Below are 5,054 nucleotides of genomic sequence, written 5' to 3' on the forward strand. Positions count from 1 at the left end.
TAGGACATAGTAATCTTGTATCTTAACCATGATGTCTTTTGCTATCCCTTTTGGAAATCAGATTGTTTGGTCTACAATCTACAATTGCATATATGCAGGAAACAAAGGTTTGTCACCAAACAAATAGTCATATGTTACCTTGGACAATATGTCGGCAGCCGATCCAGTGTCGTAGAAGGTGTTGTGGAAGATTCTTTGTTCAATCATGCACTCGACTGTCAATATGCCTGGATCTTCCTTCTTGGCAAGGAATGATGAAGCAAGGAGTGGTCATACTATGATCTAAGTGTGTTGATCATCTTCACTGATTCTTCTCTTGATTGCCTGGCCCTATTCTTCCTTCTTCAGTTGTTTCTCTTTTTGTTTACTGTTGTCTCTTTGGGCAGATATGCCAATTGTGGATGACTAGGAGAGTGGTGTATGCAGTTCTTGAAAGTGAACTTCTCCTTTCTATCCTTGATTGTGAAGCAGATTTTGGCACTGTCCATGTAGATGATGGCTTTTGTGGTGCTCAAGAAAGGTCGGCCCAGAATAATGGGTGCCCTTATATCTCCACCTGTTTCCAAAACCACAAAGTCTACCAGAACATACGATTGTCCCACATGTACATAGATGTCTTCAAGAATTCCCTTAGGGTAGCAAAGTAACTGATCTGCAAGCTTCAAATGCATATTTGTGTACAACAAAGTATCTTCATTAATTTTATCATAAATTACTTTTGGCATGATGTTGACACTTGATCCGAAGTCATAGATAACTTCTTGGAATATGTGAGGTCCAATAGCTATGGGGATGTCAGGTCTTCGTGGATCACCTTTCTTGACGAGCAGGGACTCATCTTTCTAAGACCCTATTGATGGCTCTATGTAGTAGTATCATGCATGGTAGACATCAACAAGATTTGCAGTCTTGAGATCTTCTAGTTGCCCAGTAATATTACCTTTATTGGTTGAAGGAACAGTAGCCGTCAGTTGAGCCATTTGTGATTCTATCATTTTATTAAAGCTATGATGATTTTTAATAGTAGAGGAGAAGCTATACATTCTATTGTTTATATTTTCTAAGATTTTATCATTGGAAGCTAGTTTTCTAGATAAGCCCTCCATAATTTTAGCTTCACCATAAATTAATTCTCTCAAGGGTGGTTGATTACTAAAATTATTGTAATTATTACCTTGATAGTTACCTTGGTAATTACCTTGGTAGTTTGGTCTCTGTTGCTGATTCCAACCTTAATTCTGTTAAGGATGATAGTTGTTGTTGATGATGAAGTTCACATCCTCTTGGGTTTTAGGATAGTTGTTCCCTAAATGCCCAGTGTTTCCATATTCTTCACACATCATGCGGGAATCATGAATGTGCATGATTTCTTGCTTCTCATTGGCTCATTCTTCAAGCCTCTTCATCAATAGATCCATCTTGGCAAATAGCATGTCTACCTCCTTGAGTTGATGCATACCTCCGCCTCTCTTGTGGGTCGAAAGACGTTCTTCATTCTAGCCTTGGTTGGAGGCCATCTTCTCCAAGAGAGCTGTTGCACCTGGGATTGTGAGTGATAGGAAAGCACCTCCAGCAGCAGCATCCATATTCACACGGGTACTGTTTGTCAACCCGTGGTAGAAAGTCTACATGAGTAGCCAATTCTCCATCCCATGATGAGGACATTCTGATATATAGTCTTGAATGTGTTCCCATGCCTCAGGGATAGATTCATCATGTTGCTGTTCAAAACATGAAATTCTTCGATGCAGAGCATTGGTCTTGCCCATGGGAAAGAACTTTGCCAGAAAGGTAGTGGAGTAGTTTTCCTATTTGGTATTTCTATCTTTGTTCTCGTAAAACCATTGCTTTCCCTTCCCCAAAAGTGAAAATAGGAAGAGGCAAAGTAAAATGGCATCTCTAGTAACTCCTTTGATGTTGAAAGTGCTACAGATCTCTATGAAGTGTTGGAGATTAGCACTCGCATCTTCATGTGCCTTTCCACAAAACTAGGTAGCTTGCACCATGTTGATGAGATCTGGCTTGAGCACAAAAGCATTGTCTCCAATGCTGACCAACGGTCTAGTATGGATATTGGCCATAGTTGGAGCAGAAAATTCACGGAGAGTCTTGTTAGCCATGGCTTTGAAAACTGGTATTAAGCTCTAGCTTGTCTGGTTGTCTTCCGATTCTAAAGCTGAAACTTTCTTAAGTTTAGCCTTAGTCCTTCTGCCTAATGCTTCTGGATTTTCAATGTAGTTTGTTAGAAGGTCAAAACCGATCATACATTACCCTGCATAAGATATAAAAGCAGACAACATAAGAGTAATCCTGCTTGAGCAGAGGTCAATAGTTTTCTCGATCACATCAATAGGTAAAAGTTTATCAATATTCCTTGTGCCTAGCTACCTTCCTCGGCAATGGAGCTAGAAATGCTTGATGGTATTTATTAACTTGTCACTTGTTTAAGTAGTCACCTAATGTTTGTTGACATTTCTTAACACCACTTTTGCTAAGTTGTTATCCCTAGCTATGCTGCCATAAATGCTTGTTGGTACTACCTAGTGTCACTTCTAGAATGGCACTAAGAAGTACTTTAAGTATTTTATTGTGACTAGTTAGAATGCAAATATGAATATGAAGGGATCTGCAAGCACACAGATAATTTACCATTGTAATATTTCACTTGGGAGTATTCTAGGTATCATTATTTATATTTTTACCAGAGAAAAGGACTGGTGGATGGAATATATTGATAACTAATGCAAATGATGGAGAGATAAACTAAAACCATTACTCTACTCACAATAGGGATAAGTCAAGAGATAAATATATATGTTAAATGATCATTGATAGTTGATAATTGAACACTCAAAGTACTCCTTTCTATGGCATTAGCATGACTAAGTAGATATTAGAGAAATAATTCCAAAGTCATTCTTAATTATAAGTCAAAGCATACTATGATTAGTGCAATTACACTTAATAATCATGGCTAAGATCAACTTCATATCTACACATAAGGGATATTAGTAAGGAGGATCAAGAACAGAGCATGACTTCCTTCATAACTAGATCCTACTTGACCTATATTCAGGGAGTGGAATACAAAGGGCTCAACAGGAGTGTCACATCTGCGATCTACTACATGGCCTATAATATAGGGTGGATCCGTAGGTAAATAATGTATAAGCACCATGCTTACACAATGTCAACCACTCACCCCTTGAACTTTGGAGCGAGTGCTATGCGAACTTATGCTTGAACATGATGATAATCTAGCTATACTAAGCATATAATCAAAGAAGACAATGAACATGATAACTAGGAACATGAATAATATTAAGAACAATGTTGAATCAATTATAGCAAACATATGAATAATGAAAGATACAAAATAGGATACAAGGGGCTAAACCAAGCCACGCTCTTGAGAAGATCAGGAATCCAAGCAAAGCTTGCCTCCCTCTAGATCTAACATAGCTAGCTACACCCTAGAATATGGTGGAGCTCTAAGGATGATTAGGGTTTCTGACTTCTTGAATGACTTATGCCTGAGGGAGAGGGGTAGGGGCTAGTATATATAGGGCAGAGCATCAATTATGAGCACTTGGATTAAACCGACCTAAAAGAATGACATAGATGCAATCCCCAAGGCGATGGAGAACTGACATCATGAGGAGAGGCTACCCTATGGGCCCCCTGGGCTGGGCGGGCCAAAGATGGGGCTAACTGGCCCCACCTAGCGGTGCCTCACCCTCTGTCGGGGTGTTGTGTCCTCTGGTGTCTTCTAGATCCTTCTGGTGCATGTTTCATCATGGACAAGCGTGATTAATTCTGTCATTTAGGTCCACCTTAACAGTTTTCTAGATAAACCCTGCAGTAAACATAGATTCATTAAAACTCATGGAATTTATCAATTTAAACACTTAAACCTATGTTGGTGATTATTTTCATGCTTTATACAAGTTATATTGATGGTTTATAATGGTTGTTAACTACCATCAATAGCGGTGTCGAAAGTAGATGGAGTCCAATCAGCAATGAAATCTGCCAATACCTATGACTTGATGGCCGATCTGTGCTCAAAATCTACTATGTAATCATTTAGCTCTAGGGCCCATTTGCTGATGCGTCTGATTGCTTCGCTATTATGAAAGAGAGCTTCTAGTGGTTGCACTGATAGGATTTTGATGCGGTGCGCTTAGAAATAGTGCTTCAACTTTTTGGAGGCCATGACGATAATATATGCTATTTTCTCAAGCTCTATGTAGTTTAGTTTAGCTCCTGATAGTGCCTTGGAAATGAAATATATGGGAAACTACTTTAGTTGGTTCTCGTGCTCCTTTTCCTCTACTAAGACTGCGCTGACTGTAGTGGGTGAAGCTATCAGATAGAGCAATAAAGTTGCTCCTGGTGATAGCCTAGACATTGTTGTAAGTTTAGTTAGGTATTGCTTTAGGTCGTCGAGAGCTTACTGCTGTTTAGGACCCCAATTGAACAAATCTAAATTCCTAAGAGTTCTAAAGAACAATAGTCCCTTTTCGGTTGATCTAGCGATGAACCTGTTCAGAGCCGCCAATCTGCTAGTTAGCTTCTAGACCTGTTTTGTGTTTGTTGGTGGTTGCATGTTTGCTATTGGTGCTATCTTGTCTGGATTTGCTTCAATTCCCCATGCCAAAACCAAACACCCTAGCAGCTTACCCTTTTGGATCTCAAAAATGCATTTGTCGGGGTTGAGCTTGAGGACACTCTTTTGTAGGTTCTTGAAAGTTTCTTGTAGGTCCTAGATGTGTGATTCCTTCTTATCACTCTTTACTACTATATCATCAACATAAGCCACTAAATTCTTGCCTTTCTATTTGTGGAAAACTCCATCTGTCATTCTTGAAAAGGTGGGACCTATGTTTCACAGACCTTCCAGCATGCGACGGTAACAATACGTTCTGCCAGGTGTGATGAAACTCGTTTTTCCTCATCTTCAGGGTTCAGCCAGATCTGGTGATAGCCTAAAAAGCAATCCAATAGGCTCATCATTTCGCAACCTGCCGCGATGTCCACAAGCTTGTCAATTC

General features: G+C 39.5%; 1 non-coding gene across 1 annotated transcript; it reads left to right on the plus strand.

Annotated features, from left to right (window-relative positions):
• The first annotated feature begins 1,647 nt into the window (after positions 1–1,647).
• LOC136495114 (small nucleolar RNA R71) lies at positions 1,648–1,756 on the plus strand. The gene has a single exon (XR_010768895.1). It is a non-coding gene; the product is annotated as a small nucleolar RNA R71 (small nucleolar RNA).
• Positions 1,757–5,054: the final 3,298 nt, after the last annotated feature.

The sequence above is a fragment of the Miscanthus floridulus genome, chromosome 11 (genome assembly GCF_019320115.1).
Source record: "Miscanthus floridulus cultivar M001 chromosome 11, ASM1932011v1, whole genome shotgun sequence".
In the NCBI taxonomy this organism is placed as follows: domain Eukaryota; kingdom Viridiplantae; phylum Streptophyta; class Magnoliopsida; order Poales; family Poaceae; genus Miscanthus; species Miscanthus floridulus.